This window comes from Meriones unguiculatus, chromosome 3, assembly GCF_030254825.1.
Source record: "Meriones unguiculatus strain TT.TT164.6M chromosome 3, Bangor_MerUng_6.1, whole genome shotgun sequence".
Lineage (NCBI taxonomy): Eukaryota > Metazoa > Chordata > Mammalia > Rodentia > Muridae > Meriones > Meriones unguiculatus.
Window position 1 is genome coordinate 43035914 of NC_083351.1, and position 26754 is coordinate 43062667.

At 40.1% G+C, this 26754-nt stretch overlaps 1 long non-coding RNA gene across 1 annotated transcript; it reads right to left on the bottom strand.

Annotated features, from left to right (window-relative positions):
* Positions 1-2686: 2686 nt before the first annotated feature.
* LOC132652752 (uncharacterized) lies at positions 2687-25558 on the bottom strand. Its single transcript, XR_009590325.1, has 4 exons — positions 25283-25558; positions 22419-22575; positions 18700-18807; positions 2687-3271 (listed from the first exon to the last, which is right to left on the bottom strand). It is a non-coding gene; the product is annotated as an uncharacterized LOC132652752 (long non-coding RNA).
* Between the last annotated feature and the right edge of the window lie 1196 nt (positions 25559-26754).

The following is a 26754-nucleotide window of genomic DNA, read 5'->3' on the forward strand; positions in this document are numbered from 1 at the left end:
TTGTCTTCCAACTCATACTATCCCTTATGTTTCCAGGCCCTGTATTCTTGCACGAGACCTGTGGTTCTAAGTCTCAACCAATAGCACCTCATAGTGCTGGCTTTTTGTGCCTTCAGCTGCTTTTGCAGATGACTGACACCATCATGAACTGGAAGCTTCTCAGAAATATCGAGTTCAGACTCCACGTCAGAACTATGAAATCAGAATCAGGGTGTTACCAAGGTTCTGGGTGGTTCAGAGTTTTGCCGAGATTCTGGGCAGTCCCTGTGCATGTTGAAGTTCGAGAAATACAGTCCAAGCTGGTTTTCAACTCTAACCACATATTAGAAACCATTTTGTAAACTAAAAATAGTGTCTATGTCTATTCCATGCTCTTAAAATACGGTCTGATTTTGTTACCATGATGTGTGGACTGATCATTTTGAATTTTAAAAATATCCCAGGTGATTGCAGTGGACCCCACTTATAAGAGTCTTTTCCCCAGCCTGATCTGCTTTAATGAAATAATGCTTTAAATTTTGCTTCCTTATCCAAAGATAAGGAAACGGTCTTACCTATCATCTACTTAACAACAATGAAAAGGGTAAACAAACATATATACCCCAAAACATTCTGTGTGCTATAACAATTGCATGTGAACACACAATTATCTCAAAAACATAAAATAAAAATGTGTGAGCACATACTCTGTAAATTTATATAATGAAAACTTGACCTGAAAGCAAACCCACAGTTCACATAGCTCAAATAAAAAGTGTAAGCTGGGCATGAGACATAGAGAAGTTCAAATGGAAAGTGAAAGGCTTCCTTCTCCAACCACTCTCTTCACAAAGGTGCTTGGCAATTACAATTTAGTACCACTTTCTTCCAGAAGAAAAATCCATGCACAGAGACTATTCCCTTTTATTTATGCAGACAGGAAGCCCACTGTGCCTTGTGCCCTTCCTATTGCTTTTACCGTTTAACACGTCTTACAAATCCTCCCTTTTCCATATATACCTTACTCTTTTCAGTTACATCCTTTAAAATGATCTTGATTGAAATCTTTCTTGTGCTTGCTTTTGTTTCCGTTTCTTGTGTCTTTTTGATTCTTTACAAATAGTTGTGGATTATTTTTCTTATCACAGCGTTAAATGAATACTGAACATATCTATCGTGGCACGGTTTGGAAAGGTTGTCTATGAGGCATGTTTTAGTAATATAACTCCTGGGATAGACACCACTGGCAATTTTATTTCATTGTGTGCTACCAAACTTGACATGTAAGAAATATACCCTCTCAGCACCAAATATGCTATGCAAGATGTCTTCAAACATTTTGTTTAAAATACAACAAAATTCTGTTCTTGAATGATGTGTTGAATTTCTCTATATATGGAGGGAACAAACATTTTTGTTTTGTTGTTGTTATCTCCTTTTCTTTTCTTTCTTTTTTTATTCAATATATCATCTTACTTTAGTGTTAAATCCAAATAAATGAAGTTCAGAAAGCTAATGATCAGCAATGCTGCTATTTTTTCTGCACTTGTGTATTGAGAAAGAACAGTAAAAAAATTAAGGCAGAGAGCCAAGGCATTAGCAGGTCCCACAAGGAAACATGTGGAGAACCCCTCATGGACAGAACCGGTTCCTTCTGCTCTCTGATTGCTGACTGAATGGACAAGTCTGCCACAGAGGCCACAGAAGGCCGGCTGTAGGGAGAAGGGATTTCAGCAGCCTACCGCCATTGTCTTTGAGCCAACGACTCGGCATCTGTTCCTATAGCACAGGGATGATGTGGCCTCCAACAGAAGTGAGGACGTCTGATCTGGAAAAAGCTCAAGAACAGAAAAGGACTAATTACAGTCTGAGATTCCCAGGACAAAAACCAAAGAAATATGACCAAATTCATTTACACAGGTCTAGCTTAGAAATCTGATTCATCAATTAACAGCGGTTGGCAAATGATTATTTTCAACTCTGACATCCTTCCTAAGGAGAAAGGAAGAAAGACTCCATTAGAAATATTACTTGTCTAAGAGGGACTGCCTCTGACATAAACTGATTGGCCTGCTCTTTGCTCACCGCCCCCTGAGGGGAGAGCAGCCTTACCAGGCCACAGAAGATGACATTGCAGCCGCTCCTGATGTGATCTGATAGACTAAGATCAGAAGGAAGGAGAGGAGGACTTCCCCTATCATCGGACTTGGGGAGGGGCATGCATGAAGAAAGGGGTGGGAGGGTGGGATCGGGAGGACAGGAGGGAGGGGTTTATGGGGGGATACAAAGTGAATAAAGTGTAATTAAATATTAGTAATGACATCTCAAAATTATAAGGACTTACTAAGAAAGAGGTAAAAAAAACAAAGCTAAACCTAAAAACCTCCACTCCTTAAAAGTATATTGATCTGGAAAAGTAATTAGGTACAAAGACTCCAAACATCAGGAGACTGAGTTAACAGCAAGACCACAGGGTAGACAGTATTGTTCCAAGCAATACAAGCTGCTGCTTGTCAACACATCATCCAATTCCTGTTGTATGTAAGTGCAGCCATGACAAAAGGCTACGAAATCCCAGGCAGCTACTTTACACAAATCCCTACAGCAGATTAGGGCACATGTTCATTTCTTTGGCTCTGAAGAAGTAACCTTAAGAAAGAAATTTTGCTTCCAAGAAAGCAACCTCTTTTCCTTTAAAACATTTATGCATTTATTTCGAATTCATACTCCACAGAGGTGCTGTGCATCTCAGTGACAACACTCAAGATTACAGCATTGGATACAAGGGACAATGATGCTGGTGACAGCATTCCTTTAGAAGGTGGTTCTCAATGTGTGGGTCATGACCCCTTTGGGGGTTGTCTATCAGATACCGTAGTATATGTTTACAATATCATTCATAACTGTAGCAAAATTACAGTTATGAAGTAGCAACAAAATAATTTTATGATTGGGGGTCACAACACCATGAGGAACTGTGTTGAAGGAAGCATTAGGAGGGCTGAGGACCATTGCCTTAGGAAATGAGGCACACTGTGGAAGTGAGTTCATAACTAAGAACATGTTGACAGGCAGTGGAGCAGGATCTAGCATTAAGATGGTACCTGTGGGGCACAAGAACATGAGGAAGGCAACCAGTATGGCATAGTGTTAGGAATAAGACCTTTATAATCCAGGCATGCAAGGAGTCAGGAAACATGATGGATGCCATATGACAATGGAGCAGATTTGCTGATACGCACATCTGTTATTTATCCAGGTGACTGGGACCAAGGGAAGGTGGGGTTCTGCCCTGGGAACATAAACCAGAGAAATAAAAGCTATTACTTATTATCATGCCAGCAGGCTCACTAAGGAAAAGACTATGCATGGGTATACTTATTTACAACTAAACTATGGAATAAAATTTCAAAAAATATGGCCAGGGTGATAGAAAGCCTAAATATTTAAAGAGTTTAAGAAAATGTTATATAGCAAAGAAGAAAAGAATACTGAATTATATATACTATACATAAACATTTGTTAAAATATGTAGGTAGAGATATAGAGGGTATATCAAAAACATTAACGCTGTGACAGAATTATGCTGTTTGCTATTGTGTTTGTTGTAACTTTTAAATAATGAAAATGGTTCTACAAAATAAAAAACTTACCCTAAAATACTGAACAGATAGAGCAGACACATAAAAACAGTTCTTGATTAGTCTTCTTACATACACCTTTTGCTCATTGATCACGTCGTTATTTTATGCACAATAACATAAGGTTAATACACAAAGCAGCTGCAAAAACTGTACAATCTCTAAAACACCTGCATGCTACTCAGACATCTGTTAATGAAGATCATTTCTACGTGGAAGTGTGTATGATATTTTCATGGGATTTAACACTAATTTTCTTCTCTTCCTCCCTCTTCTCTTTCTTCTTTTAGGTTAATCAAGAAAATATGTATTATTGATGCATCGGAGTATATCTACAATTTAATACTTCACAGATACTTTTGTGCCACGATGTTTTCTTGGAGTGACACTATAGAGAAGGCCAGGATGTATTCCTGAAAGCAGATCTAAGTCCCAGCCAGTTCCTGCCCTAGATCACATGCCCTAGATCATAGGATGTTTTGCCCTAAACTAATGCTATGGAAGTAGGGTGCTTCCCTCAACATCTCTGACTCCTGGAATAAAACAGCTGCCTAATATCAAATCAGAAATTACTATTGTTTAATGATCACTAGATACTGTTAACCCTGGGTTAATTATCTTATTGCTAGCTTCTTTTACAAAATAATTTTTAAAAAGACTCTTGAGTACCTCTCACTGACCCAAATTCAGTAATTTCAGTCATTTAAAAAATATGCTGCTGTAATTTTAATGTCTATGAAAATGAAAGCACTCTCAATTCACACTTCTTCACATGCCCACGTGAGAGGAGGGGAAATGTATGTGGGTTCCAGGAGAGTCAAGCCCTTTCAACATTTCTGTTCAATTCCTGAGTATGCCATGGACAAGGAGCTCTTCTTAAAGCATTTGCAGTGAAGCATTTCTGCTGCTCAAATACTGATCTGAGAGTATCTGAGATCAGTATTGCTCACAGAGCAATGCTTATTGACTTCAGGTCCTCCTTAGTGTCTTAACATCACTCACACCCACACCCAGGCCCCACCCCTGCTCCCAATGCCAAAATTATCATATTACTCCCCAGCCCTCAATGACATCTTTAATCATGGTAATGTGATCAGACGGGCACAAGAGGTTTTCAAACACAGAAATTTCATCTTTTCACTTCCATCCTTGAAATTTAATTCAAATTTCTAATTTTACCAAATAAGACTTTCATAATCTGAACCTTTCTAACTTTTACACTCTCTCTGACATGATTGTTAGTGTGAGTATAGACTTAATTACTGTATGCCCCTGACATTATTAGATACATTTAGGAATACATAAATTGACATATTTAAATATACACTATACTAGCCATTTCATGCCCTGAAGCCTTTTAACCTATCTCCTGTAATTTAAACATGTTTTCATATAAAACTCTAAGTCGACACCATTAAGCAATCCTCTTACAGCCTGGGCCATAATGTGGCAAAAACTATAGAGTAGGAATTCTCGGGCTGTGGGTTACATCAGAATCACCTAGCTCGTCTGTCAGGATATCTGTCCTGAAGGATCAGGCCTAGCTTGGGTATCTATACTTTAACACTTGATTCTGATTCATACTAGACATGTGAGAAGAAGAACTGTCGAGAATTCTTTGAATATTTTCTATTGTTTTTCAATATTTAGGAGGCATTGGATAGACAGAAACGTGCCTGTATATTTGCTAAGATGTGCAGTAATTCACTGATTTGATCCTGTAAGAAAATATACCCCTGTCTCTGTGTGCCTCTTGATCACACAACGGATGCCAACTGTTTGAAACCACAATGTTGCTTACTAGCCTTGGCAATCCCATCAGTGCCATCAGTGGTAGATCACTGCATCTCTCAGATAACCCTCTGGGACCCTGTTACTCACTAGTACAGGCAATTGCATAGGTGTTTTTGAAGACATTCTGGCAGTGACTCATGACTCTACAGTGTCAAAAAAAAAAAAAAGAACTTATGGATTCTGGAACTCTGTCTCTAAAACATACAGTATCTTGTATATTGTCTGCCCCTCTGAGAGGATTTCATCAATTTGTAAAATACAAAATGATGCGAAGAGCTACATATGATAAAAATATTTCTAAAGAATATTGCAATCATTAAGTTTTAAAATATCAATTATATTTATTATATTTCACTTTAAATATCTCTGCACCTTACCAGGCCACAGAGGAAGACTATGAAAGACAGTCCTGATGAGACCTGATAGGCTAGGGTCAGATGGAAGGGGAGGAGGTCCTCCACTCCCAGTGGACTGGGGAAGGGGCATGAGAAGAGGTGAGGGAGAGAGGGAGGGAAGGAGGGAGGATGGAATTGGGAGTGGATGAGGGTGGGGCTACAGCTGGAATACAAAGTGAATTAATTGTAATAAATAAAAAATATATATAAAAAAAGAATTTACACTGGTAAATTGTTACTCAGGTGTAAAAAAAAATCTCTGCAGGTTTGAAAAAGATGGTTAAAAGAAACTCCAATGAAAGTGTTTGTGTTCTAGCTTTTGTAGCATCTATTTGGATTTTTACCACATTGATATTCTCATTTCAAGTACTGCAGAGTGCTGGAAACCCTACTGAACAAAAAAGCAGCCATTGTGCCTTATTTGGAAACATTAATGCCATTTCTTTACTAAAGATAAAAAAAAGCAAGGGGTGAAAGTAAAAAGATAATGATTCTTATTGTCAAAGGCACACTCAGATGAGGGCTGTGAATAGGCAGTGTGTTTTCCAAGCACTAACACTGACTGGACTCTAAGGAGCACAGCAGACTAACTAAGGCCATTCACTCGCTCTCTGATTATGTGTACAAGTTATTGGGCTTTTTAATCTCCGCACTGTTAATAAGAAATATGGAAATATGTAACTTGATGTAGAAAGAATGAAGACAAGAGCATTCCTTCTAAAGACTTCATGAGTTGTAAGTGGAGGAAGACCTCTCTGTCTCCTGAAGATATCAATTTCTTTTTTTTTCATTTCCATTTTTATTTTTATTCATTTTACGTCCTTGTTGTAGACTCACCCTTCCTCCCCTCCCAGTCTCACCTCCCCTCCTTCCACCTCTCCTCCCCTGTCCTTAGAAAAGGGGAGCTCCCTTTCCCATCCAGCCCAGCTCATCAAGTTGCATCAGGACTGAGCATGTCCTCTTCCCCTGTGGCCTGTCAAGGCAATCTCTCCAGGGGAAAGTGATCAAAAAGCTGGCAAGTGAGTCCCCATCTTATACAGTCCTCACTTCCCTTACTAGAGGACCCATATGAGATCTAAGCTGTCCATCTGCTAAATATTTGTATGGGGTCTAGGTCCAGCTCATGCAAGGTCCTTGGTTGATGCTTCAGTATCAGCAAGCCCCTCTGTGCCCTGGTTAGATGGCTCTGTTGGTCTTCTTGTGAAGTTCCTGTCACCTCCAGGTCCTTTTCTTTCTGCCCACTTTTCCACAAGTCTCCCTACGCATTGTGCAATGTTTGGCTGTGAGTCTCAGTATCTGTTTTGAGGCACTGCTGGGTAGATTCTCTCAGAGGACAACTCTGTCAGGCTCCTGTCTGCAAGTTTAGCAGAGTATCATTCATAGTGTGCAGGGCTGGCATTCTCCGATAGCGCAGGTCTTTGATTGGGCTAGGCATTGGTTGGACCTCCCCCCAATCTCTGCTCTATCTCCTCTCTTTATCTCTGTATGTATTGTAAGCCAGGTAAATTTTGGGTCAAAGGTTTTGTGGGTGGGTTGGTGATCCCCTCCTACTCCTCTAAGAGGCTAGTCTAGTTAGAAGGTGTCTTCTTCAGTCTCTATGGCCTCTGCTACCAGAAGTCTCTGCTTGAATCCCCCTCATATCCTCCCAGAAGCCCACCCTTGTCTCCAGCTTGTCACAGAGATACCCCACCCTCAGTTTCTCTTTTCTCTACAGTCCTTCTGTCCTCTTACCCTTGTTCTCCCCAGGTCTGATCTCCATCCTCTTAACTCTTTGTGCCCCCTCTCCTACCTTATTCCCTCTCTTCAACCACTGCCTCTGTCTATTCTTTCTCCCCTTCCGAGTGAGACTTACGCATCCTCCCTTGGATCCTCTACATTACTTATCTTTTTTTGGGTTTGTGCCTCTTAAGCATGCTTATCCTGGACTATATGGCTAAAATCCACTTATAAGTAACTACATAATATGTGTGTCGTTTTGGTTCTGAGTTACCTCATTCAGGATTATCTTCTCTAGTTCATCCATTTGCCTGAAAATTTCATGATTTTTTTGTTTTTAATAACTGAGTAGTATTCCATTGTATAAATGTACCACAGTCTCTTTGTCCATTCTTCAATTGAGGGGCATCTAGGTTGTTTCAAGATTCAGGCTATTGTGATAAAGTTGTTATGATAAAGTTGTGAATAAAGATGTTATGAACATAGTTGAGCAAGTGTCTTTGTTGTATGGTGGAGAGTCATTTGGGTATACACCCAGGAGAGGAATAGCTGGGTGTTGAGGTAAAGCTATTCCAATTTCCTGAGAAAGCACCAGATTGATTTTCAAAGTGATTGTCCAAGTTTACACTCTCACCAACAATGGAGGAATGTTCCCCTTTCTCCACACCCTGGCCAGCATGTGAGTTAGTGTGTGAGTTGGTGAGGAGACAACCTCCTGAACAGAACACCAACAGCACAGGCTCTAAGATCATCAATAACTGGGACCTCATGAAATTGAAAAGCTTCTGTAAAGAGGTGTCAACTTCTGATGCCTACACTGTTCTAGGGAGTTGCTGTTTCCCCAGTTGATACAGGAATCCCAAGAATTTACTCTAGTCCTAGCCTAGGGAGTCTGTCCTCTGTATGGTACCCTACGGATAAAAGTTTTAGCAACATTACCACCATGAACCTATCATTGTGCTAGGTATGTGTTAAATGAACTAAGTCTGAATTAGTCTTTTGCCTAATCTCTGATGTAGGAAAAGAGTACTCAGACAACCTAAGTGGCTTGTCTGAAGTTACAAAGTTGAAAAGCCTGGAATCAATATTGCTTCACAATCTACCTAACTCCAGCTCCTATGTTCTTGGCCTCTTTGCTCTGAAACAGTTCCACCAAGGTCCTGTTGCAGACAATAAACCTACCTCCTCACCAGAATAAGAGGTTGGCCTTTGTTGGTAGTGTTTTCTTGTGTAAAAAAATTATTTTTTTTATTTAGAGTTAAGTGTATTATCCTTCTGGAAATGGTGTTACTTTAAAAGTGTTTCTATCTCTACATCTTAGATTTTACAAGTATTCCATTTCCTCAACAATGAAAAATGAGTACATTATCTTATCAGAGAGCCATCAAAGTCCTTTAGTAACTTATTTTTATATAGATGAACCAGGAGAATATGGGAACTGCTGTAAAACTATCAGGTGTAAAAGTTAAGCCAAGTGCATAGCACAGAGAAGGCATTCCGCATGCTTCACTGCACACCAATGCAGAGCCTCACTCTCCTTACAAGCTGGCCTAGGGTGGTCTTGTTTTCTGACCATAAGCATTGTCATGTTTGTGTTATATCAAAAAAGAACATAGACTCTGAAATTTTCCACGGGGATTTGCCAGAAAATTCAAGAACTGTCCTTTTGACAAATTTACTTCAAATTATGCTATCCTTTTCTCCCCTAAAATGACTTCTAATAAAATTCTAAATATACAGCTTTCTTGAGATATATATATATATATATATATTATCTAGAAATATATATTATGAAATATAGCATATTTATTATTCTTTAATTCCCAAAACCATAAAGAACAGAAAATTATAACAGTGTGGTTTTGTGGTTTTGTTTTGTCCTGTTTTTTATATAGCTGAAGCCACTTGGGATAAGATCCAAATTTCCAAAGATTTCTATAGAATGCATGCAATTCCTCTTTTCATTTGGGGAGTGGAAGCATTGAAAAGTTCATACAAACTGTTATTGCCCATGAGCTGGGTTTCTCTGCCTGAATTGCTTGCCATTGCTAAGGCTGAGAGACAGCGGTGAGTTCCCAAATTACAAGAAATGACCTAGGCTATGCATCAGAGGTGTCTGCGGTTTGTGTTACCAGAAGGCACATGATTGCTTAGATCTAGCTCACTCTCTTTTGGATACCAGGCCATAAGCATCCTAGACAACATCTGTAGACAGCTGATACTCAAATCCAAAAAGCCTTATAGCTCACCCTTTGAAGAGGATTTCCCATAACCTCCTCAATGGAAACCTTCCTTGGCCTTTGCAGGGAACCATGGAGTTGACCTGGCCTAGTTGCCTTGAGGGACATGGTTTTCAGCATCCAGTCCATGGCTCCTGCAGCACCATGTGCCTTCCAATTCCTGAGGGTCTGGTGCACTCCCTCAAGCAGTGACGTGTTTGAGCCACTTTATGTTTCTCTGTATGTTTCTTCGGGAGTTAAGGAAGCAGGGAAGTTTGAGAGGACAATGATCTTAGACATTAATCCTATGTACCCTGCATAGCTTGCAAACGTCATTATATCCTGGCAACTACAACTGTATTGATCCCGGCAATAACCATTATATTCTGTTTCTGATAAAGATATTAAAAAGTCTGATTACTGCCAATAAAATTATCACAGCCTAAGTGTTGCTGTGGACCCTTCAACTGGCCTGGTTTCATTGCTCACAGCCATATCAGGTGTCTTTGGATCAGTAACTCAGCTCGGACCCTTACAGACCTTGGTCAACCTTCTGTGTTTAGATGGAATGACAGAGCAGCCTGTGAGATTCTGTGATGCTCATCTGACCTTGTGAGAGTCCTTTGTCTCAAAGAAGCCTTTCCCTTAAATTCATTTATGATAAAGCAGCATGGTTTTTCAACCCATCCTTTCATGATAAGGAACACTCCTAAAGGAGTCTACCTGATGCCATACTGCCATATTATTTGAACTGAGAAGTTGCTAAGAAAAAGACTCTAAACTTCTTCTGTGAGCCAGAGCATGGCTAGAACTAATCCAAAGTAATGATATTAAACTACTCAAAACACTTCCCTACTCTCTGTAAAATAAAATGTAGGTGCATACCTACTGCCTCAGACTACTTTTTTGTTTATGCTAATCTCTTACAAACAACTCTTCTGTCTTTCACAGGATTTTAAAGGGATTCCCATGGAACCTGTGGCATTTCCCCTTCTTCCTCTCCACCTTATCCTGAAGTTCCTCTCACTTGGCTTTATGCTGTTTCCACAGATCCTTTTCTCAACAAGCTATCAAGATGTGTTTGAATTTTACACTTTCAGAACTTGAAAATATACTAAATTCTCAGTTTTTATTATTTTATTGAACAAATATGTATTTGGCATCTACAATGTGCCAACCAACATGATAGCTGTTTAGGGTAGATACGGAAATAAAACTGCCATAGTTACAGAATTTTTAATTTACATTCTAATGGGACTAAGCGAGGAAGTCAACAATTAAGAAAACAAATAATTATATATTTAGTTATAAAAGTTATGTGAAGAAAAATAAATGGAAATTTGGGGGAAAGAGAGAACAGGAGGAAAAGGGAAACATGGAAAGAAGGGGGGAGGAAGGAAAGGAGGGAAGGAGAAAGAGAGGAAGAGAGGGCGGGAGGAAGGGAGGAAGAAAGGGAGGAAATGTTTAAAAGTCATTTCGTCTTGGTGTCCCTTAGCATGCCCACTCTCCTGGGGACATTCCTCCATTGCCCTCTCTTCTCTGAGTCACTCTGCATAGTGCCTCTTCCTCTAACCTTGATTCTCCCCCAGCCTCCTACCCCAGCCAGTCTCTGTTTCCTAACAGCTTTCAGAAATATGCTTTAAATTAATTCAGCCAGTTAGTTTTAATGAACTTGAAATTATTTTCAAAATATTAAATGCTATCATGTTGGCAACAATTCACAAAGGAAAGGAATTTGATCTGTGAAACATCATGGTACACTCAGTAGATGTCCAAGCTTATAATGCTCCATAAATTCTCCCACATGCTTCCATCTGGACAGTGAACCATCAGCCAAAGAGGCCATTTACACATTATTTGTGAAATGGATGCTGAAAGAGTAATTTCGAGTGTTTAAACCTGGCAACACTGTTTAAAGCATGAAGTGTGTGAGCTCAGCTACACGCTTTCACTGTAGCCTTAACCTACATCACCACTTGCACATGGACTTTAGAGAAATGGCTTTGCAAAGTTTTGCTTTCCCATTCTGGCAGTTGGAAGCAGAGGAATTTATTTGCATAGCATCCTCTATGCAAACCATATATCCATTCTCCAAATGTTCTTTTGAATTAAATAAGGCAGAAGTGTAGACTGAATAAATTAAAGAAAACCATAGCATGCAAATTTCATAGAAGGAATTAATTAAAACCAGTACAACCATTTGGCCAGAAAAAAAAAGGGAAGAAACTAATAAGTCTGTCCAGAAATGGGGGAAATACTTTAGATGGTATTTGTTGAAAATGGAATGTTGGAAATGATATGAAATAGTTGAAATGTATCATTAGAAGAGGGGTTATAGGTGACTTCACGGAAAAGAGATTAAGCAAAATTGAGGCTTAAATGGAACTTTAATGTTCTATAAGTCTGGACTTAATCATAGAACAAGATTTGCTTCTAAGAAATTGTCATAAATTGCATTTGGTAAGACATAGTTGTACTACCTCATGACAGGAAGAATTTGAATGAAGGAGACTCCTAAGTATCCTGTGATAGGTTCAACTTCATTTCAGAAGTATAATCATAATAATGAAACAGAAAAAAATGTGTTGCGCAACTTGACACCCTCTGCCTTAACACCTGTGAGTAATGTCAAAATCATCACTTATTCTTCCAAAATAATTATAGAATCTCCACTACTAAGATAACTCAAAAATCAGCTTTTGGGGATTATTAAATTTTCTGGTTTTTTGTGAGTGCCAGATTAAAAAAAACAAACACTGAGTACTAAAAGAACTAAGGGCCCTTTGGTAGAGGTTTTCTAGCAAACAGCTGACACTTCGTCATTGTGAGAGGATGCCAGAGAATTTCACAATGTTCTTAGAAAGCACAGAGGAAGTTTAATGCAGCTAAAGAGGCATCACATGACACTTGTATTGGCTCTTAAGAGGTGACAAACAATAGAACCTGAAGAAGAACATTTTTTGAGCAAAGAAAGGGTGTGTGTACATAAACAGAAATCTGGAGGAGTCTGTCTAGTAACCTTCCAATTGCTGACAACACCTAAGCATGGAAGTTTAAAAAGGTCAGGGAGTGCAGTGAGCATGGAGCTGACTCATTGAAAGGAGATAAGGAGACAACTGCCACAGACCAGGAAGAGGACCAAGGTCCAGGAGATGGGGTGGGGTCTGTGATGAACTGGAGAATGGGGATTCCTTCCTAAAGAATATGCCTTCTGACCAGCTCAGGTGAATTTGCATTATGATGTACCACATCCACCAACTTAGATCTTCAAGCTAGTCTGTCGATGCTATTAATACTACATTGTCTTTAGTTTTTTAAATGACAAAAGCATCTGGTATATGAGTTACAATGAATTTAACTATGCCCTTAAGAAATTTATTTTCTAGAGCAGGATTCACACTTTTATGTAGATAACAGAAGCTTTATTAACAAATTTCATTTTTTGGTACCAATGTTATACCAGTAACATCAGAATCTTAGGATACAGGAATCTGCCCTTTGCAGGGCCCTCAAGTTTTTCACAACATTAACCTATTAACGGTGTGTTACCAATATCTTATTTAGAGAAGATACAGTATGTGAGGCTAGAGAGATGGCTCAGCCAATAAGAGCACTGGTAACCCTTTCAGAGGACCTGGGTTTGATTCCTAGCACCCAAATGTCAGCTCACAACCATTCAAAAGTCCAGTTACAAGGGTCCAAAGTCTTTGGTCTCCATGGGACACCAGACATGCTCATAAAAACAAACATAAATTCAAACAACACATACATACACATAAAATAAAATTTAAATTAAAAATTTTGAAGCATACAGTGTGAATGAAAATATTTTTTTTCAGTACTTATACTGGACATGACTTAAATCAGAGTTTAGTAAAAATTCAGAAATCCAGGATAATGATGATATTAAATTAGAGCCAACTTTATTATGGGCTACTCAATCTGTCTCATTAAGACTTTTTAGACGAGCAGAGATATGCTAATGGAAATCTATAAGTGACAGAGTGAAACATTTCAGAATGTCAAACATTGTAATTAAGCTCTAGCTCACAAGCTACCTACCTTATTCTCCAAAGAGGCTGCTCACCATCACCAGAAATAAATAAAACACACCAGCATGCTGCATCTTCTTGCCATTCTACAGCCTTATCTAACAGAAATGTTTTCATGTTCCCAAACCTGAGTTCACTCCTTCAAAACCCTTTTCAGACATGACCAAATTGACTCTTCACTATTAGTTAAGATATTCGCAGCAATACATTTTATTGAAATTATATCTGTCCCACTAACTGTCTTACCAAACCTTGAAATATTGAGAATTTTCGCAGACACCTGGCAAACATTCCTGCTTAAGTGTATTTGTGAAGATTGCTGAAGCAGAGGGCCCTTGAACAACTAAGCCACAGATAATCGGCTCAGACTAACCATGGCTGAATTAATTAATAGTTAAGTGGAATTCTATTTTAAAAAAAAGACAAACTCTAAATCTATTCAATTACTACATCTGTATTCTGCTGTCTTAATTGGTGAGATTTGTTACATTGTAACATTTAGATCATTCACGATAAAGATTTCGTTACCACAGCCATCCTCGTAAAGGACAAGATCTTTATTAAAAATCATTTAATAAATTCAAGAAGCATAAAGAACTTGGATCTTGGAGCCAAATAAGCCTAGGCTCAAACTACCTAGTCTGAACAGTTCACTTCATTGTCAAAGGCTTCTATTAGTTAATCTGTATACCAGAAATCGTTCACCAGGGGAAGAGCTAAATTAGACAACTACACGTGGAGGGAAACGTACAGTATCTTGACCAAGTCACACTGATCACATGATCTTTGTTGCTGTTGTTCTCACCCTGAACTGAACTGTTGAACCAGGACAAGCCCCTTCCGTTATAGAGCCTAGAAAGTATAAACAGGGAAACTAGAAACAGGGCAGAAAATTGTGTCATTTGGTTGAGCCGAGCTTTACAAGAAACCTGAGCAGAGGATACGGGACATTAAAATACAGCTTGAACGCTATTAGTTGTCAAGTCTATTTTCAGCCTGTTTCTGAGAGACTTTGAATGTGTCACAAGCCACTCAACACACGATCAGGATATGGAAATACAGAAAGAGTTCCCTGTCCGCAAAGCAGACACACAATAGGCCCACGCACCTCAACAGACCCCAGCACCTCCCCAGGGCCTAGTTAGGGATCAGAGTCTGGCCCTTGATTGGAACATAGTGCGCCAAAAGAGTTAAAAGCCGAGTCACAGAACAGAGTTCTCAAGAGATACAGGACAACACAGACAGTAGCAGATTTGCTAATTCACAGTGGGAGGGCAAACACATGCCACAGGTCCAGGGCCTTCTCACCTCGGCCCAAAGCCTGGTAAAGGGTGGTTTGAAAATGGATGTGTAGTCAGAAGACTGTTCAGAAACCAAGAATCAGAGTAAAGGGATAGGACATATCTGAACAACATTCCAGCAAAGATACAGAAAGCTACGAGTTTCTTCAGGTGCCCCTGACCTGTGTATTTTCTAATGGTCAGACTGTGCCCTTTAGATAAAATGTCTCTATCTGGTATAAAATTCCTCCTTTTTCTAGACTCAAGTAGATAAAATTCCTCTTTTGTCAATCCAAACGTGCACGCCAAAGATAACTCAGTAAGAGCTCTCTAGTTATAGCCAGGTCACGTTAGGAATGTGTGGGCACTGTTCATAACTCAGTCACTTATCTTGATACTAGTTTGTACGCCATATAGTTATGTCGGTATATGATTGAGGCCTCGGATTCTGTGTTTGAGTCTGATGACTGTCCTCCCAGGGAAGGATTTGTATCTAGCTGTGAGCATTGAAGACGCCTTATCCTCTATAAACGGCAGTCCACTGCGCAACAGTCCAGAGGAACACATAAAGCTTCCCCATCTTACATGGCACAAAAGCTAACAAGTCTAACTGCACTGACCTCACAGTAAAAACTGCAGCCATTTCTCAAGGACATGTGTTGCTGTGAGGCATCACTTCACCTGAAGCAGTGTAGAAATATTTAAATGTGCTGCAACAAGTTAAACATGTCAGCAGCACCTGTCCGAACACTTGGGTGATAATGACAGTCTATGACCTTAGGACAGACATGATGTCAATACCAGAGACCTATGCTATAATTAATGCCCTCTATAAATTGAGTCTCTTTGAAATGACTCTTTCCCAAGCCCTTAGACTTGTTGTTCATGTGTCCTAAGTGAAATATTTGCAGCGTTAATTTTGTAGAATTAGAGAATTTTAAAAGCTAGAATTTACTTCATCTTTGTCACAGTGAAAAGTATTGCATTTCTAGTAAAATCTTAATAAAAAAGAAACTCATCTCTATTAATAGACGGGGATGTACAATATTGTATTAAAATGGTTAAAATTTTGAATAATTAATAAGGGTGAAAAAAAGAAGGTGAAAGTCTAAATAGACTGTTTATGTAGAAAACACCCAGACAATGTTAAATGGAGAATTTAATATGGTGTTTTTTATTAGGAAAGTTTGCCATGGACTTTGCTCTGAGATTACCTTTTGAACATTTTTTTTTTTTCAGTTTCAAGTTAATAAACGGCTACTGATCACTCCACAAGGCAAGCGAATACATTTTGATGGTCTGTGTCAGGCACAATGATAAACTAACAGTAAATCAGGGTTGAAGTGTATTGTATGATGTACAATTTTTCTGGTTTATTGATTTCTAAATTTTAATTAATTTTATTTTATCTCAAAGACCATACTTCAATGATTGTCAATTTTTAAATTATGAGACTTGTAGTCTCTTATAACTTGTAGTCTCCTGAAAATTATTTACCAAATGAATTGTTGGACCTTTAATAAATTCTTGATAGACCTCTAGTCCTCAGACTACTGAGTTAACTGTTCAGTCTATTCAGACATGGTCAGTTAACACGCTAGTATTGTGCAGAATGTTGGGAACACAGTGTGAGTACAAAGAAACAATAGACTGAGTCTCCTAAGATTCCACAGAGGCTTTGCCCAGAGCATACTTTGTCTCCTCCTCCACTTTTCAGTGTGTCCTTCCAAAAGTCCTTTAATCAGGATTTTAAGGAATATGCATTTTCTTGGCAGCCCTTTACCAGCTCTCTGCATGGCTCACTAACATCAAAAGTTCTCATGTCTGTTCCAGTAGGAAAGCACCCAAAGGACACAGTTTCCCTTCCAAAGAGTGGTTAACCTAGCATACAAATTGGGAAGGCCTTTTCTACCAAATCAGAGCTCTCTTCCACTATCAGACTATGAAGAGAAACACACCATTCCATGCATATAAAGGCTGCTGAAGGAGGTAGAGTGGAGATTTAAAAATAAATGTATGCCAGTGAAAGAAGATTTAAGTATTTGAACACGTTGTGTGGGGCTGAGGAGATGGTGAAGAGCTTCAACAGTGAAGAGCACTGGCTGCTCTTCCAGAGGATCCAGATTCAATTCTCTGCACCCACATGGCAACTCACAACTGTCTGTAACTCCAAGATCTGACACCCTTACACAAATATACATGCAGACAAAACACCAGTGCATGTAAAATAAAAACAGATAAATTATTAAAAAATAAACATGTTATGCAATGATGCTGATGAGCAACACCAAGGCCATTAGAAGACACACAGGCATTGTCCTTCTGAGGGGAAAAGAATACCCATCATAGTGACACTCATACTCAGAAAATGGTCTCAGAGAGCTGTCCAGGTGTTCTGCCGAGACTCGTGTGTCTGATCCGTATATGTGGCCGGAGGAATGGCCAATGAGGTTTGCAAAAGAGAGACAATAACAAGGACACATAAGAGGTAGCACGAAGCTGACGTGGTGTCACCACTAACCACCTGCAGAGTGACTGGCTCCCCCTCAGGAGTCTGGCACCCATCTCAGCAGGTATCTAGCTTTGGGGGAGGGGTCCACGTTGTTGAAGGAGCTCAGCTTAATAGGTGGTACAGCTACTTCTCTGAAAGACATGGAACGTGATTGTCCACCTCAGGATCATCTGTCTAAGACATGAGACTTCACCCAGAAAACTTCCTGCAGGCTGTATTGTGGCTATTAACAAGCACAGCATTTATAAATGTGTGTGATGTAAATAATTCCTGTTGCAAAAGTAAACTGAAGACTGAGATCAAGCTGCAATGCAGCTGCAAATGGCGCTTGTCCTTGCTTTGACAAGAACCCCTTGCTAACATCCTCCTCCTTTGGAGGGAGCGGGGGAAGAAGGAAGAAAAGAAGAGGAAGGTAGGAAGGGAAGGAAGGTCATCCTTGTTTACCAAAAGAACTTAGAATACTTCCTGGAAAACCTGGTCATTCATTACTTCAAACAATCTACATCGTCTTTGTATTCTTTAAAAGATAAAACATGACTGCTAAAGTACTGATAAATCATATATTGCCTCTTTCCCACTACTATGCCTCTCCTATTTTCTAGCAATTCAATATTTTTTTTAAAATGTGCATCAGATGTACACATGTCCTCATCGTGGAAAAAAAAGGAGAAAATAAGGAAGGAAAAGAGGGAAGGAAGGAGAGAGAGAATATTTAAAATATCTTGGTTTAAAGATTTAGTTATATAATTCATTTACTGACATAGATTGCCCGTGATAACCACTCATAAAATTTAACTACCCTTTCAGTAAAAAAGAGGTTTAAAAAAATGAACTAGATCATATTTGTATTTCTTTCATGGGTGATGGCATTAGAGCCCTCGGTTTGGGCCAAATCGTGCCTCTAAAGAAGTGGTAATCCTCAATGTCTCGGTCTACGGCATGATTTGAAAATAAAAGCATCACAGATGTAATGAATTAAGATGAGGTCATACCAGGTGCCTTCGGTTGCAGGCATAAGGCAGGTGTCCTTTGAAAAGAGATGCTGTGTACACACACGGTCACAAGGGAAGAGCCGCTTAAAGAAGAGGACGGAGACTGGGTGAAGACTTACCAGGCCACCAACTGTAAGAGCATCATCAATCCACCAGAAGCCAGAGTGGAGGGAGGTTGCAGAGTCCACAGTCCCCTGAGGGAGCCAACCCTTGGATGACCTCTAAAACTGGAAGACAATACACATTTCTGTTGCGTAAGTCATCAAGTTAGTTTGGGGAATTTTGATACAGTAGTTTCAGAACACTAAGATACTTTCTTTGGAGTCAGGGAAGCCCCTCATCTTTCCCACCCCTTGCTGAAACCTGGCTCTGACACTCTGGCTTGAGCTCTGATTTGAAAAACCGTCCAGTGTTGACAGCTCTGCTTCAGATCCTGCATCAGATTCTGCATGTCATGACCACACAAAGAAGAATCAGGCTTTTCTTGCTGTGCCTCACAGACCATTTCTGGATTTATCATAAGCGCTGCCAGCAATCAGGCAGCAGCTACTGAAACAGTAATGTAAGAGACACTGAGAAGCACAGACCTGGCTATCCCTTCCTTCTGCTGCCTTTAGCCTCCACCTCAAATTATACAATTATTTCTTAGTCCTTAATCTTTGATGTGGCATCAGTAACCCGCTCCTATGTTTACTTTGTCTTAATATAATTTGAATAAAGATGTAAGCAACCACTTGTCCTGTTTTTAAAAAAGAAAAAAAAAAAAACCTAAGGTCTCAGACAAGTGTTTTCTGCCATCTAGTGGCAAGAAGTGAGTATAACATCCTAGAGCTAAAATTGTAAGTCTTGCGCTCACCCTTGACTTAATCTAAAGAACGCTTGACTTCAACCACTTCGACTGTCCATTCTGCTTCTTCTCCTGAGTGGGAGTCAGTCATCCTGACTTGGGTCCTCCTTGTTACTTATCTTCTTTGGGTCTGTGAGTTGTAGTGCGATAAGGAGAGGGAACAGGGAAAGAGAGGGAGCAGGTAGAGAAATAGGGGATGGAATAGCAGAGAGAAGAGAAACCTTGGGCAGGGACTTTTCTGTGGAGACCTAAGACAGAAAAGACGGGCCCCTGGGAAGAGATGAGGGTTACTGTAGCTGAGACTCATAGGAACAGGGGCCGTGGAGACTGAAGAACCACCCTCTGACTCGACATGGCTCCTAGTGGAGGGAGCAGAACACCCACCACCCACAAAAACTTCAACCCGAAATTTACCCTGCCTACAAGATGCACAGGGCTACCTCCCCCCTCTCCTCTACGCCCCACTCTCTCTTCCTCTTTGCCCTACTCTTCAGATAAGGGGAGCCCTCCCCCCCATACACACACCAGCACATCAACTTGCATCAGGACTGAGCTCATCCTCTTCCCCTGTGGCCTGGTGAGGAGGCCCACCAGCGGGTAGTGATCTAAAAACAGGCATCAGAGTCCATGTCAGAGGCAGCCCCCTCTTCTTCTGGGGGACCCACATAAAGACTACGCTGCCCATCGGCTACACCTGTGTAGGGGCGTAGGTCCATACATGTCTTTGGTTGGTGCATCAGTCTCTGAAGCACCCCTTCCCAGGTTAGTTGGCTATGTTGGTCTTCTTGTGGAGCTCCTAGCCTTTATTCTTCTCCCAAATCTTACACAGGTCTCCCTGCGCTCCACCCAATGTTTGATTGTGAGTCTCAGCGTTTGTTTTGATCCGCTGCTGGGCGGAGCCTCTCAGAGGAAAGCAGTGCCAGGCTTCCATCTGTACGCATAGCAGGGTATCATTAATAGTGTCAGGGGTTGACTCTCTCTCACAGAGTGGGGCGCAGGTTGGGCCAGGCACTGGTTGGCCATTCCCTCAATCTCTGCTCTGTCTTTATCCCTGCACATAAGCAGTTTTGGTGGGTGCGTTGTTCCGTTTCCTCCGCTGCAAGTACTGTCTATTTAGAAGGTGGCCTCTTTAGTCTCCATCATCCCTGCTACTTGGAGTCTCAGCTAGAGTCACCCCTATATCCTTCCAGGAGCCTACTCTGTTCTAGGTCTTCAGCTTGTCATAAAGATGCCCCCCCGCCCGGCTCAAGGTTTCTCTGTGTTCCCTCCCCATTCTCCCTACATCTGATCCCCACTCTCATTTCTCTCAGTGTCCCCTCTCCTACCCTCTTCCCTCTCTTCAATCACTTCCACTGTCTATTCTATTTCAGCTTTAAGTATCCACCCTTGGGTCCCCCTTGGTACTTACCTTTTTTGGTTCTGTGGATTATAGTGTGGTTATCCTGTACTATATGCCTAATATCCACTTGTAAGTGAGTATATACCACGGGTGTCTTTCTGCTTCTGGGTTGCCTCACTCAGGATGACCTATTCTAATTCCATCCATTTGCCTGCAAATTTCATGATTTCCTTGTGTTTAATAGCTGAGTAGTACTCCATTGTGTAAATGTGCCAGTTTCTTTATCCATTCTTCAGTTGAGAGACATCTGGATTGTTTCCAGTTTCTGGCTATTATGAATAAAGATGCTATGAGCATAGCTGAGCAAATGTCCTTGTTGTTTGGTGGAGCATCTTTTGGATATATGTCCAGGAGTGGTATAGCTGGGTCTTGAGGTAAAGTTATTCCCAATTTTATGAGAAAGCACCAGATTGATTTCCAAAGTGGCTGTACAAATTTGCACTCCCACCAGAAATGGAGGAGTGTTTCTCTTGTTCCATATCCTCACTAGGTGTGAAATGGAATCTCATTTTCAAGGTGGCTAAGGATGTTGAATATTTCTTCAAGTGCTTCTCAGCCATTTGTGATTCTACTGTTGAAAATTCTCTCTTTAGCTTTGTACCCCATTTTTAATTGTTCTTTAGTTTGTTGGTGTCTAGTTTCTTGAGTTCTTACATATTTTGGATATCAGCCTCTGTTGGATGTGGGTTTGGTGAAGATCTTTTCCCATTCTGTATGCTACTGTTTTGTCCTTTTGACAATGTCCTTTGTCTTGCAGAAGCTTTTCAGTTTCATGAGGTCCCATTTATTAATTGTTGTTCTTAGTGGCTGAGCTGTTGGTGTTCTGTTCAGAAATTGTCTCCTGTGCCAAAGTGTTCAAGGTTATACCCCACTTTCTCTTCTATCAGGTTTAGTGTATCCAGTTTTATGTTCGAGGTCTTTGCTCCACTTGGACTTGAGTTTTGTGGAGGGTGATAAGTATGGATCAATTTGCATTCTTCTACATGCTGACATCCAGTTAGACCAGTACCATTTGTTAAAGAGATTTTCCCTGCCAATGTGTAATTTTGGCTTCTTTATCAAAAGTCAAGTATCTATAGGTGTGTGGATTTAATTCTGAATCTTTGATTTGATTCCTTTGATCAATTTGTCTGTTTTTATGCCAATATCATGTGGGTTTTATTGCTCTGTAGTACAGTTGGAAATCAGGGATAGTGACACCTCTAGAAGTTATTTTATTGTACACAATTGTTTTAGATATTAATGAGATATATGGAGTCTGAACCAGCCATCTCCTGTAACTAGGCAAGACTTCCAGTGGAGGGATTGGGGCACCACTGGATAAGTGTGTGTGTGTGTGTGTGTGTGTGTGTGTGAGAGAGAGAGAGAGAGAGAGAGAGAGAGAGAGAGAGAGAGAGCATTTTTAAAGAAGGCATGGAATAGTTAAAATTTTAAGTATCAAATATTCAATAGTGCAGAGCTGTACTGAATATTGTACATTTTTCAGAACAAATCTCCATTGGGCCACTGGTGCGCTGCAGCCATTGAAATGCTGGATTGATCAAACCCAAATGTGGGTTTATTTCACATTTTCTGTTCATTTTCTCACTTACCTTTGGTTTCTCTTTTCACTCATAAACCAACTTTCCTTTCCATTATGCTTCATTATTGTTTGCATTTCATTTACCAGTTTGCAGACTCCTTGGCTTTGCTTCATCTTCCTGGTTCTGGGTTATACCTCTTTTTTTTGTTTTGTTTTATTTCTTTGAGCTTGAGTTAATTGAGAAAGAAAGAAAGAAAGAAAGAAAGAAAGAAAGAAAGAAAGAAAGAAAGAAAGAAAGAAAGAAAGAGATCATTACTCAATAGCAAATCAGTGTGGTTGTCATGTTAATTCACCTAACCTAAAACTTTTCCCACATCCAAGGTGCTGCCCTCTGCACAAGGCCCTGGGTATATACCTGAAAAAAATTAAATGTGCTTATGCCAAGTGAGGACAGCATCTTATAATAACTTAGCTTTGTATATCAGAGTTCATTTGCTAAAGTCTTGGCCCCAATTTCTCTGAATGTAACCATATTTGAACATAAGACTCTTGATGAGATTAAGTAAAAATAAGGTTTTCAAGGGGATCCTCATATAAAAAAAAAAAGCTGATATCCTCAAAAGGAAAAGAAGGGAGAAAGAAAAAAGGAAGGGAAGGGAAAGTGGGAGAGGGAGAGGAAAAAGGAGGAGGGAGAGAAACTCAGAGATTAGTTTATGAACACACCAAGAGGATAGTTGTCTGTAAGCAAGGACAGAATCCTAATGAGACACTATGCATACTCATACCTAGACATGAACTTTTTTGCTCCAAAAATTATGAAAAAATCAGTTCCTAATTTTTAAGCTACTCACCCTGGGGGATTTTGTTATGACAGCTCTAGCACACTAATCCATGGCTCTGTGCAGCAACTTAATCTTGATACAACAGGCTTTCAGCTCTAGAATGTGTGGATGACGCTGTAGTATCTTCAGCCTTATTAATAGTCTTACTTCTTGGAAAATGAAGTTGTCTTTGCTTTAATCCTGACTCATCTTTAGGGAAGCAGAATGATTTTTCAACCATACTTGTTAATCTGGGAATGAACAACTATTTTCTTTAGAAGAGCTCAATGAATTATCAAATAAATCCTACCAGCTCCATGTATTGATCCCATTTGTGTAGGTGACACTTCAGTTGCAATCTGACCAGGCATGCGATTTTCCTGTGGTTACTTCAGGGGGTTCTCTGACCCAGTGCTCTTTATAAATACATCTTTACCAAAGTTCCTAAGAACTTCTACAGCAACTCAAAATTAGACATTAATTCAGTTCTTGATAAGACACATTATAGTCTTGGTTAAGAGATTATTTTAAAAATTTTTAAATCTTCTCATGTAATGCTCAACTGTGATACTCTTGACTAGTCAAACTGAGTTATGTTCAACAGTGAACAGCAGATGACTACATAAACCAAGCATATACTCTCTCTCCCTCTCTCTCCACTCAGCCTCTTTCTAGTTACTTTGAAAGTTTCAACTTCAGCTTTATCTTATTTCCTGATCCCTTTTCTGAATCAGAGCAAAGTGACTTATTAAAAATTCAAGCTATACCGATGATAATTGCTTTTCTGCTGGAGCCTGTTTAGTAGGAGAGTAAACACATGCTAAATCCAGCTCTAACGCTGCCCACTCCCCTTTCCCATTTAATCATCCAGCCTTACAGACCTACTTACCTTTTCTCAAATGCTAAATGGGATTTTTGAAATCTAAGTTTGAGTGAATGTTACCCTCCTTGCCTGGAGGGCTTTTATTCTTGCGACTCCTCAGTCTGCTATTATGGACTTTTCAGAATCAACTGTGGCCGTGGGTCTTTACTAATAGTTGGTATAAAGCCTTCCCAGACCACAGCAAAGGCTGCTCACCCACGCCCACAGCTCACCAGAGCCCTTATCATTGCACTGTATTTCCTGTTACACTGTCAGGATTTTAAGGGGAGAGCTTATGTATCCAGTATCTTCTCATCTCTTATAATTAACATACTAGTTTAAAGCTCGTTCCTATTGATGATATGATTTGTTTAAGATTATGTGGGAAGACTCTGTCTTTACTCATTCGTTTGCTTGGAATTTTGCTGTTGTTTTTCTTTTTTCTTTCTTTTTTTTTTCCTTTTGTTTGTTTGGGGAATAGAGGACAATAAATTAGAAATGTGAGGTTCTCGAAGCCAAAGGAGCACCTCGACCTGACAGCGTCGGTGACCACACCCAGCCTGCACTGCAGTTCACAGCGAGGGCCGCCCTAGAACAAGCATTGGTGTTCCTACGCCGTCTACTTCTTCAAAGTCACTTTTTTCAAGGGGGCACAAACTAACCCTCTGCTCTGCATCCGTTACACGTCAGCTTATAAAGTCACACCATTGACAGACGCAATTCTTCTAGCAAAATATCAGTTCCTTAGCTTTACAGACAATGTTAGTGATTCTTTCCAACCTGTTGTTCCATCTTTCAGATATACACATGCACACAAACACACGTATGTGCACATACACAGCTCTACCGTAGACAAACTGGCCTTTCTTTGTGCTCTTCGTGCAGGAGTAGATTCATGTTGACTGCCCATCACTACAAATCACTGACTTTAATCTTGCTGATTCTTTTAAATTAACCAACTGGACCATGCCTCAGATGCTCGTGATTGATTTGTTTTTCCAACTCAATTCTGAGTTTCAACTCTCAGTCGCTGCCTGTTACCTTTTCACAATTATTAAATTACTTATTATGCAAACATGGAGTTACTGCACTTCAACATAAGCACCCTTGGATTCTTAGTTTCGGGGTTTATGCCTTAGCAGCAACAAAAATGGGCATGTCTGATTACCATAGATAATAAAAGAAGAGAAACAAAAGATGTTTGCACGGTTACATGTATGATTAAACATAAAAGCAGAAATTCATACTTACATAAGCACCACATAAATTGGTGATCCCAGTGCGCTGTGCATCTTTTGAGAAAGAATCTTTGTAAAGCTTAGCAGGCACTTGTGCAACTGAACGCTGAGTTCAGAGATGGTACAGCTGGAAAAGATGTCAAAAATGACTAACTTCAGACTCTTCCGGGTTAGTCAGGTTTTTCCCTCTGTGACAAATACCTGAAGTAAACCATTTTAAAGGAGAAATTACTTGTTTTAGCCTGTTTCTGAGGCTACCATCCAAGGTAGACTAGATGCATTGCTTCGGGCCTGAGGCAAGGCAGAATATGATGTTCTGAGGAGGTTGGTCACCTAAGGGTGCCAGGAAGCAGAGACACCTGTCTTGTGGGCTTCCCTCTTTCCTTTTTTTTTCAAGTCTGAGCTCCCAGCTATTGCATTCCACTGCCCACACTCCATGTAAAATCTGCTTATTTAAATCTCCGAGAATGCCCCCATAACAGATGCCCACACTCCGTGTAAAATCTGCTTATTTAAATCTCCGAGAATGCCCCCATAACAGATGTGCTCAGCAGTGCACAGAACCAACTTCTTCATCGTCTCCCAACCCATCAGTTGTGGGTGGTGGAATTCTAGGCCAGGTATATCAAGGCTCTTGTTATCTTATTCAAGAATGAAATAAATCACATAGATTGCAAAGTAACAGGGATCTTGATACAATGTGAAACAATAGTACAGGTTAGAAAGGAACACAGTGTCAAGACGTGAGACTGTCAAGGACCTTGATTATTGTTTTAGATGTTCTTTATAGGGAGGGGCAGGAAAGAAAGAAATGTTTGGTTGCTGTTTTCATTAGGCTTTCCATTCCTGTGAAGAGACACCATGATCAAGGCAACTCTTCTAAAAGAAAACATTTAATTGGGGCTGGCTTACGGTTTCAGAGGTTTAGTCCAATATTATGGTGCAAAGCATTGTGGCACGGAGAAAGATGTGGGGCTGGAGAAGGAGCTGAGCAGGCAGCAAGAAAGAGACTGTCTCACTGAGCATAGCTTGAGAATATATAACCTCAAGAAGGCCTCCAGTGACATACTTCTTCCACCAAGGCCACACCTACTCCAACAAGACCACACCTCCTAATAGTGCCACTCACTATGGGCCAGCATTCAGACACATGAATCTGGGGGAAGAGGGGGTCCATGCCTATTTAAACCACCAGAGTTGCCATGGGGCATAGTGTGGTGGTTCTTGCTTTGATTGGCAGATTAGGTTGTACAGAACCATTTTGACACTAGCATATCCCTTCCCATAACGCATCTTATTAGAAACATATGCACATGCACATCCAAAAATGCGTAAAGAAATGGTGGGTACTCTTCTTGAAAGTTCACTTGGAGTACCAAGCACACTCAAAACCAGCCTAGGCCAGGCTTTCCCATTTTGTTTGAATAGATGCAGGGCCTTATTGAGGGAGTGGTTAAGTGGGGTTGTTAGCAAGTATTAATTGAT